This window comes from Hesperophylax consimilis, chromosome 2 (assembly GCF_061612785.1).
Source record: "Hesperophylax consimilis isolate HC1 chromosome 2, BYU_Hcon_1.0, whole genome shotgun sequence".
Lineage (NCBI taxonomy): Eukaryota > Metazoa > Arthropoda > Insecta > Trichoptera > Limnephilidae > Hesperophylax > Hesperophylax consimilis.
In genome coordinates this window covers 537,117-547,696 of record NC_142837.1, presented here as the reverse complement: position 1 = coordinate 547,696, position 10,580 = coordinate 537,117, and the positions used below count along the sequence as shown (strand labels likewise).

At 36.0% G+C, this 10,580-nt stretch overlaps 1 long non-coding RNA gene across 2 annotated transcripts; it reads left to right on the top strand.

The window, feature by feature from the left end:
* Nucleotides 1–5,044: 5,044 nt before the first annotated feature.
* Nucleotides 5,045–10,349, top strand: LOC149425611 (uncharacterized). Of its 2 annotated transcripts, XR_016303406.1 has the most exons (5): nt 5,118–5,409; nt 5,486–5,584; nt 6,225–6,382; nt 6,620–6,813; nt 8,112–10,349. It is a non-coding gene; the product is annotated as an uncharacterized LOC149425611 (long non-coding RNA). The 2 variants fall into 2 exon arrangements; XR_016303405.1 differs by lacking the exons at nt 6,225–6,382; nt 6,620–6,813 and having other exon boundaries at nt 5,045–5,409.
* The last annotated feature ends 231 nt before the right edge of the window (nt 10,350–10,580 follow it).

Sequence of the window (10,580 nt, the reverse complement as noted above, 5' to 3'; positions counted from 1 at the left end):
GTGAAGCGGTGTTATTGTTTTGTAAAATTAACATTTTTTAATCAAAAGTTTTTCCAGTTTGAGTGTTTGTAATAAATTTGAGAGGCGGGCACGGGTACCGTCGCCCCGGGAGCCATTCATATTTTAAGTTTTTGTCTCTGTATTTTTAACGAGTAGGTACCTAATTGCGTTATGAATATATTTTTTTGGTAATTTTTTTTTAAATATATTAAATTTGAAGATTTTTTTTTATATAATTTTTGCCAATAAAAGTTTTACATTTTACATGTTTGTAGAGCGATGTTTTTTTCCAAAATAAAACTCGCTGGGACTTTTGAAGAATGTCGGTGACAAAAACCGTACATACGATATGGGTATCAAATTACGCGTCTCGACTTACAGAATCCGAATGGCTCGGTGAAAAAATGATCGCTAAGCTCCTTGGCTCTTTTTTTTCTCAAAATATTCATTTCTTTCTAAACAAAAATATATTTTAATACATTTGTGGTCACACATTCATTGCTTCATTCACATGCAAGCATACATATTTTTCGTGTTAATTGAGCAATTTTTATTCCAAAATAACAACTTTTGAAGAATGTTGGTGACATAAACCGTACATACGATATGGATATCAAATTACGCGTCTCGACTCACAGAATCCGAACGGCTCGGTGAAAAAATGATCAGTAAGCTCCTTGGCTCTTTTTTTTCTCAAAATATTCATTTCTTTTTAAACAACCATATATTTCAATACATTTGTGGTCACACATTCATTGCTTCATTCACATGCAAACATACATATTACATTTTTAAAAGTTTTTAAATTTTGCGTATTTTTGAGGTTAGGTTAGGTTAGAACATGGAAAATAGGTATTTGAATCAAATCACAAACCAGTCTATACAAACCTAGCGTAGCCCACAAACTACTTGAAAACTGGGATATAACTCTAAAGGGGACGCGAGCAGGCGTTATTTAAGGGGCAATTTATGTTAAAGAAAATAACATGGAAAATAGGTTTTAGAATTAAATCACAAACCAGTCTATACAAACCTAGCGTAGCCCACATACTATTTGAAAACTGAGATGTAACTCTAAAGGGGACGCGAGCAGGCGTTATTTAAGGGGCAATATATGTTACTTAAAAATTTGTAGTCCTACACCCTCGCCTCATCTACATTCAAATACTACACCACGCGATTAATTTTTACCCATTAGTTGCCTGCAACGGGCAAAAAGCTAGTATATAGTAATACACAGTTTCTTTGTTTTTATTTGGTCGCTTAAAATTAGGCGAAAATCGACCACTCGCACCTAAAGTCGCATAGGACACTAGGTTCATTTTCGTGTGCTTGAAAAAAGTTGCCTTTCATTTGTTTCAGGCTTCAAGCGAAAGTAGACCGAGACGCCTCTCTGTGGGAAGAGAATTCAAGTTCAATTTGGTCTGTAAAACCTGAAAATCCGAGTCAGTATGATTTTCTATGAAAATAATTCCCGGAAACTCGAGAGGTTTCTTTAGGGAATCGATGTCGTCAAAATCGTCCGGCAACGCTGGCGGCGCGCCATACGAAAGCGCTGATTTTCTCTTCTTCGGCGGCCGGGACGGCGACACTCCAATAAGTTAATTCGCGGCCGGTCAATCGGCAGAGCTTCCCGGCGACAAATCAACTTTTCACCGCGAGTGTTGCAACACGCACGGTTTCGAAACGGCCAAATTTTGGTGCATTTTCTCAATGTTTCGTTTTCATCGATCGCCACCGATCTGTAAAACTGTTTTTCCTTCACCGTTTATATTTTTATTCAATTTCGAACGCACCCAAAACGCGAAATAATTAAAAAAAAATTCTTGCGCCTTTTTGCTCGAAAATTTTGCGTTTTTCGCATTACTCTAACGCAAATTAAAAAGACGATTATTTTTGATCGAGCGTCGTGTCTGATTTAATCAGGTATCGTTGATTTTTTTTTAAATATCACGAAAAAAAAAATTTAATTTCACGATAAATATTACAAATTTCCTCATTTATCGGGAAAGATTTTTAATTTAAGTGAAATTGTTTTTCTTTGCATAGTGGTATCATTGGACAAAATTTAGTCACGTGGTCAACACGAGACCACGTGGTACGATTTATTTATAAAATCTACATGGTCATCCTAATGATTAAATTCCGTCGCAAACACGCAGTCTGCAGGTGAAATTATCGAAAAAAATCATCGTCCGAAGGTTAAGGAACGTTTTTCGGCCGTTCTACAGATGGCGCTCGGTTCAAAATGTCTTACAATAAGCGGCTTAAGTTTTGACATTTGCAATTTGAACCGAAAAATGCCAACAGGCGGGCTTTTGTATAATCAGAAATCAGCCAATCATAGACAAGCACCGAAGAGATGTTTTATTACATAGTGATGTTACTTCAAAGAAACGATAAAATTTGTAGAGGTATTTACTTTGGCAGTATATTTTTAAAAATCGATAAAACTTTTGAACGAAATAAAATAAAGTTCGGTAAAAATAATTTGACACGGATACCGTCGCCCCGTAGTGAAAAACTACATCAATAGCGTTACGCAGATTTTTAATTTCTACCAGGAGCGCAGAAATTGGATGAGGTTAGCCTGGAAGCGATTCATATTTAAAGTTTTCATTTGTTTATTTTTTAACGAGTAGGTGCCTAATTGCGTTATGCAAATATTTTTTCGATATTTTTTTAATAGTAGGTGCAGGTACCTACACAGATGGTACCGGGTAGACGTCCTAGGTAGGCAGGTACTGACAGCGTGATTTAGCCCGTTTTCTAGGTTAGGTCCGCAGTGTTGTTTTATAACGTATGGATTGAAAATTTAAAAAAAACCGATCAATAATTTGGCACGGGTACCGTCGCCCCGTGGTGAAAAACAACATCAATAGCGTCACGCAAATTGATAAATTGTACCAAGTAGTAGAAGTAGTGGTAGTGGTAGGGGAAGGGGTAGGGGTAGTGGTAGTGGTAGTGGTAGTGGTAGGGGTAGGGGTAGGGGTAGGGGTAGTGGTAGTGGTAGTGGTAGTTTAAGGGGTAGGGGTAGGGGTAGGGGTAGGGGTAGGGGTAGTGGTAGTGGTAGTGGTAGTGGTAGGGGTAGGGGTAGGGGTAGGGGTAGGGGTAGTGGTAGGGGTACGGGTAGGGGTAGTGGTAGTGGTAGGGGTAGGGGTAGGGGTAGGGGTAGGGGTAGGGGTAAGGGTAGGGGTAGGGGAAGGGGTAGGGGAAGGGGTAGTGGTAGTGGTAGGGGTAGGGGTAGGGGTATGGGTAGGGGTAGGGGTAGGGGTAGCGGTAGGGGTAGGGGTAGGGGTAGGGGTAGGGGCAGGGGTAGGGGTAGGGGTAGGGGTAGGGGTAGTGGTAGTGGTAGTGGTAGTAGTAGGGGTAGTGGTAGGGGTAGGGGTAGGGGTAGGGGAAGGGGAAGGGGTAGGGGTAGTGGTAGTGGTAGTGGTAGATTTTAAATTTAAAAATAAAAAATTTCCAAAAAGAGTTTTTACATTTTGCTTTTGTTTATAGAGCAATGTTTTTTTCCAAAATAAAACTCGCTGGGACTTTTGACGAGTGTCGGTGACAAAAACCGTACATACGATATGGGTATCAAATTACGCGTCTCGACTTACAAAATCCGAATGGCTCAGTGAAAAAATGATCAGAAAGCTCCTTGGCACTTTTTTTTCTCAAAATATCCATTTCTTTCTATCCATACATATATTTTAATATATTTGTGGTCACACACACATACTTTCATTTATATGCCAAAATACATATTACATTTTTAAAAGTTTTTAAATTTTTCGTGTTATTTGAGCAATTCTTTTTCCAAAATAACAACTTTTGAAGAATGTTGGTGACAAAAACCGTACATACGATATGGATATCAAATTACGCGTCTCGACTCACAGAATCCGAACGGCTCGGTGAAAAAATGATCAGTAAGCTCCTTGGCTCTTTTTTTTCTCAAAATATTCATTTCTTTCTAAACAAACATATATTTCAATACATTTGTGGTCACACATTCATTGCTTCATTCACATGCAAGCATACATATTTTTCGTGTTAATTGAGCAATTTTTTTTTCCAAAATAACAACTTTTGAAGAATGTTGGTGACAAAAACCGTACATACGATATGGATATCAAATTACGCGTCTCGACCTACACAACACGAATGGCTCGGTGAAAAAATGATCAGTAAGCTCCTTGGCTCTTTTTTTTCTCAAAATATCCATTTCTTTTTTTAAATTTTGTAGTCCCACACTCTTCGTCTCATCTACATTCAAACATCAGATCGCTTATCACATTTACCCATCAGTTGCCTGCAACGGGCAAAAAGCTAGTACATATATTAATACTCAGTTTCTTTGTTTTATTTGGTCGCTTAAAATTAGGCGAAAATCGACCACTTGAACCTTCAAGTCGCTCACACTCTAGGTTCATTTTCGTGTGCTTGAAAAAAGTTGCCTTTCTTTTGTTTCAGGCTTCACGCGAAAGTAGACCGAGACGCCTCTCTGTTTGCATAGAATTCGAGTTCAATTTTGCGTGTAAAAACGTGAAACAGCAGTCAGTTTTTTTATTTGGAAACTCTACGGCTGGAAAATTAGAGGAACTCTGTCGACAGAAACTGGAAACGTTCGAGGCGCGCCATGCTCAAGTACCGAGGTTCACTCTCCCGCCGCCAGGACTGCCCCACTATGGCAAAAAAACGATTTGCATCAGAGCTTCCAAATCTGGGAATCGTACCACGTGGTCTGCCGAATTTTGCAGAAAGTGAGTGTTGCCACGCGCGCGGTTTCGAAACGGCCAAATTTTGGTGCATTTTCGCAACGTTTCGTTTTCATCGATCGGGATGATCTGCAAAACATTTTCTCCTTCACCGTTTATGTTTTTATTCAACATCGAACGCACCCCGAACGCGAAATCATAAAAAAAAAATTTCTTGCGCCTTTTTGCTCGAAAATTTTGCGTTTTTCGCATTACTCGAACGTAAATTAAAAACACGATTGATTTTTATCGAGCGTCGGGTCTGAATTGATCGGGTATCGTTGATTTTGTTTTTTAAATTTCACGAAAGATGTTTTTAAATTTCCCGATTTTTAGGGTAATAGGTTTAATTTATGTCTAAATGTTTTTCTTTTCATAATGGTATCATCGGTAGTCACGTGGCCATTTTTTTTTCTCAAAATGGCGTCCTCTTTTAACTAAATAACCGCATTTTTTACGCGTCTGTTTGTTTTCTGTGTGTTTCAAAATATTGGAAAGTCCGTCGAAATGGATATCGATAATGGATAATAGATGAGTTGAGATTATTCTCAAGTTCCGTGTGTCTTTGACAAGTTGCCCAATTGGAAATCGAATTTGCACTCATGAACGCGACGAAGAAAACAATGGTGCCTATCTGCAAGCTTTGATCGAAAATGAACTTAAAGTGAGTTTTACCCATAATATAACGTAATAATTTATATTAATAAATGATTATACAAATGCCTAACTGTCATTTGTAGGGTTCTGAAACGTCTAGGCTGTCGAAATATCGTCTCTAACAACGCTTTGACTAGACGTTCTGGACAAAGGACAGCGCAGAATTCTAGCATCTTCTCAAGGTGAATATTATCATGTTATAATTAATTAATTAATGTCATTATTATAACGTAAATAAAAGCCTAACTTTCATCTATTGAAACATCTCTACTGTCAATGTAAAACATCTCTATTGCAATTGACAATGGAGGACATATCCACCAATGATAAAAGAGAAAGCGTTCACTTTTTGCCTAGAATCATGCCGGATATATTCGCAGACACAACGGTTCCTTTAATCTTTACGTGCGCCAGTTTTCAGTATGACATAACTATAACATCTTGCTTTATTCACATTCAAACATTTCATAACACACCACATTTTTACCCATTAGTTTCGGGGAAAAAGCAACGTTTTGACACGCAGTCCGCTTCATTTACACGCAAGCATATGTATTTAATTATAAAATTAGGCAGATGCCTCTCGCATTACTTTCGGGCAAAAAGCAAAAGTGTTGAAACACATTCTTTTTAATCTATTGATTTCTTCACGTGGTAAAATACATACAGTGTGACTTGAACTAATCATTAAATTTGTCAAAACCCATCACTATTTGGGGAAACGAAATGAAATATAGTAGATTCATTAAAAAGAAAACTAACGTCCCTTTCTTAATGATATTCTAAATTATATTTTAATGTTATTACATTCGTTATTTGCAGGATTCTACTGTATGGATACTTTAATGGATACTTTCACGGGACGTTGTGTTCAAGTGGATTTTAAAATCTAAAAAAATGGCGTCTACGCTTTTCCAAATTCGGTTAAAAATACACCTAGGCGATTTCATCCATGGTTTTTGGGAGCGTTTCTTGGACAGGTATGTACACGTATGATAATTGGGAACTTTTCAGAATGTTTTAGCGGCAGTGTTATAAATGATTATTAGTATTATGACATAAGACGACTGCATATTACGTGTAGTTTTTTCTGGCTGCTATTTGACATACATTTTAAAACTTTGACAATTGCCATTATCGCCGAGTCTGTAAATTTTGCAATATATATTAATAAAATGATACAAAATGCCTAACTGTTATTAAAATGTCATTTGCAGGGTTTTGAAAACGTCTTTGCAGTCTGCGTTTTTCAGTATTCGAGAAAGCCGAGTAATGACAGCCGGCGTTACGTTACTTACATACGTTACTGGCGTTGCTTCAGAAATATCGTCAAGTCGTGATGACTGTGCAACGCTTTGACTCGACGTTCTGAACAAAGGACAGCGCAGAATCCTGAATGCACTTTCTCAAGGTGAATATTATCATGTTCATACTATTATTATAACGTAAATAAAAGCCTATCTTTCATCTATTGAAACATCTCTACTGTCTGTTTATTGCAATTGACAATGGAGGAAATCTCCACCGGGCGTCGTGGAACTTCAGAAATATCTAAAAATATAAGTTTGAAATTAAAGTTGTCAGCCGGCTTTAAGCGTTTCTTGAACAGGTATACAATGGCACAAGTATGATGGTTGGGAATTATCAGATAATGTTTTACAAGAAAGTCACGTGAAATGATAAAAGAGAAAGCGTTCATTTTTTGCCTACAATCATGCCGGATATATTCGCAGACACAACGGTTCCTTTAATCTTTACGTGCGCCAGTTTTCAGTATGACATAACTATAACATCTTGCTTTATTCACATTCAAATATTTCATAACACACCACATTTTTACCCATTAGTTTCGGGGAAAAAGCAACGTTTTGACACGCAGTCCGCTTCATTTACACGCAAGCATATGTATTTAATTATCAGAGTTGTGCCGTTTAGAAAGCCTCATGCTATTTATAGGAAAGGAACGAAACAACCGCAAATGGCTCGAAACGCCGTTTGCAGTTGTTGCGTTCCTTTTCTGGTTCGGTTCGGAGCTTATAATCACAGGGGCCCAACTACAAAAACTGGTGTTTTGAGTTAAGCTGGGTTTTGGTAATGCCATTATAATATTTATTAGTGACACGAAGCGGACCTTAAAGTTACAAAGTTTGTTTGCATAATTCTATTAGATAGTAAGTTACATCAGGCGTTTCAATTATTGACTATCATTGTAACATTTGAAAGTCAACACAATGCAATAAGATTAAAATACAAGACGCGTTGGACGCCATTGTAATATTTAAAATTCATAGCTATAAAATTCATGTTGAGCGTCAAATTGTATTATCATACAAAAGTTAAAACGCTATTAACACTTGAGACAAGAAAACATGAGGCGACTCTTTAATTATAATATTCAAATAACATATCTCAAGATCGTGCACTGTGTTCGTAGATGGCTAATAAACCCCTATGTTTAAATATATATGTTTAAACATAGGGTACAAGTAATATCTATTACAAAATGTATGTAATTAGTTCTGGCCCGCTATTTGATATTACATTTGAAACTTTGACAATCGCCATTAACGCCGATTCTGTAAATTTTGCACAATTCTTCTGATCATTTGTCTCTTATTGCAGATTTTTTTGTTGTACCAAGTTAAAAACATTAAAATACTATATATTAATAAATGAATTAACAATATGCATAATTTTTTTCGTTTGCAGGATGTCAAAACCTTTCTCTACTCTCTGCGTTTTCAAGTCCTCGAGAATGAATGAACTTCAGCCGGCGTTACTTTGAACTGGAACTAATTTCACAATCCTCTCTATGTCTTTCCAAAGGCGTGATGAAAATGATGACACTTCAACGCTTTGATATTTTAAAGTTACTAATCATCCATGAATGGTATAATTATGGAACTAATTACATAACTAGCTTGCCAGTTAATATATCTACTTAAATCGGAAACGATCAAGGTTTTTAATTGGACGGCCAATTTGTTCATTTAAAATTTGTTCACAGACCACCATAGGGGGGTCGGTCAGGTACCTACAGCTATTTGATTTAAATGAAAGCATTCACTTTATTTACATTCGAACATCAAATCGTAAATATGAAATTTGGCACAAACATCTTGCTTCATTCACATTCAAACATTACACCACGCACCACATTTTTACCCATTACTTTCGGGCAAAAAGCAAAAGTGTTGAAACACATTCTTTGCTTCTCCATTTTTATCAGAGTTGTGCCGTTTAGAAAGCCTCATGCTATGTACACGAGCTGAACTTCGATTTATAGGAAAGGAAAGAAACAACCGCAAATGGCTCGAAACGCCGTTTCTTTCCTGGCTCGGTTCGCAAATCGGGAGCTTACATATTTAAACAACCTACAAATAATACAGAATAGACGTTTTAATCATGGAATGGAACATTACCAACTCCTCAAAGTTGCGTACCATCATGAAATAGTTTTACCGTCAAGTACGATTTGCCAAGATGTTATTAGCGCACTTTACGGACATTCTCATTCTGTAGCGATTCAAATTTATTCAGTGACAGAGCGATACTGTGTCCCAAAAATGTAGATGCACGTAAAATTAACGAAAAAGTCTTGCTTATGAAATGACAATTTAAATCGCAGGGTCAAACTTTTAATCAGATTGGTGTTTATTTACCAGAACCCGTCTTTACGCATGGGCAATTGTATGTAGCTTGCTCCAGAGTCATAACAATAAATTCATTAAAAATTCAAATAGTCGACGGAAGTCCTCAAGGTGTAAATCAGGCTGGAGTTTCAACCCAAAACATTGTTTACAGGTAAATTTTAGATTAGGTATTGTCGTTTCATATCTATTTAAACCAGTAAATTTAATCTATTTAAGACTAATCTTCCCATTTTAAATTTATTCGCAGGGTTAAATACATACAGTGTGACTTGAACTTATCATTTGATGATAATGCAAACCTAAATTTGTCACTATTTGAGGGAACTGTTGATTTTTATCATTAGGAAAATTTAGTTTCAGATTAAATAGATTCCCAAAAGCATTTTAACTATTTTTATATTCTGTTTAAACTTTAAAAAGTAAAACAAGTTCAAACTCAAAATACTTAAATCGAATCAGATTTAAAAAAAATAAATACACTTTAATGAAATTAAAACGTTGTTTGATTTTTACTTATTTCCAAAATCTGTTATTTTATTTTATTTATTTCATTCAAAAAACACAGAGTATGCTTTTTGTGTTTTACATAAAAAGCATACTCTGCACATCTCACTAGGGCATTTCAATCGGTAGCTTGACATAGGTAAATAGGTTTGCTCAGCTAGATCAGTGAGCTAAATTAAAATGTATTTATGTAAGGTAAGTTTTTAGATTCTCACGGCCAAAAGCATTTTTGTTGTTTGTTTTTGGGGTGTTATCCCGTGTTGCGCTAACTCCTTCTTTAGCCGACGTTTCGGACAGCGTCGGCTAAAGAAGGAGTTAGCGCAACACGACATAACACCCCAAAAACAAACAACAAAAAAGTATTTATGTAAGTTCAAGTAGTTGTAGGTAGTAAACAATTATATTTTTAATGTCTTACTTTTAAGTAAAGAGAGTGAAATGTGTATATTTCTTTTCTACGGTTTATACTGTGGATTCCAAATTGTCGAGGCATATTCCAGTGTACTTCTGACTCATACAAAAGTTAAAACGCGAGGCAACAAAACACAAGTGTCTTAGCGCGTTGTTCAGTTCAAAGTTTTTACAGCTTTAAAACCACTATTCCATATTATATGTATTGTGAGAAGTGTGCATTAACCCAAAGACGTCACAATTCAAGTGTTGTGTAAATCAGACGTTAAATTTGTCAAATCTAACATGTTATGCATATTCTTTGTAAACAACAAACAAACTATATCTGTACATTTATATTGAATGTTTTGTTACCCAATAAAAAAATATTTTAAGCATTTATGTTATAACGTGTTTCTTTCCACCACCATTTTCAATATGCATTTCATTATAGGTAAAGACTTCCATTATAGGGGTCGATGTATAAAATGTTTAAGACTTATAAAAGAAAATATACGCTACGTTAACGATATGTAGACAAATCACATCCTGATTGTTTCATTTTTAATTAAATGTATTCATGTCATAACTATGAATATGTTGAATGTGAGGTGTAATCGGATAAACTGTT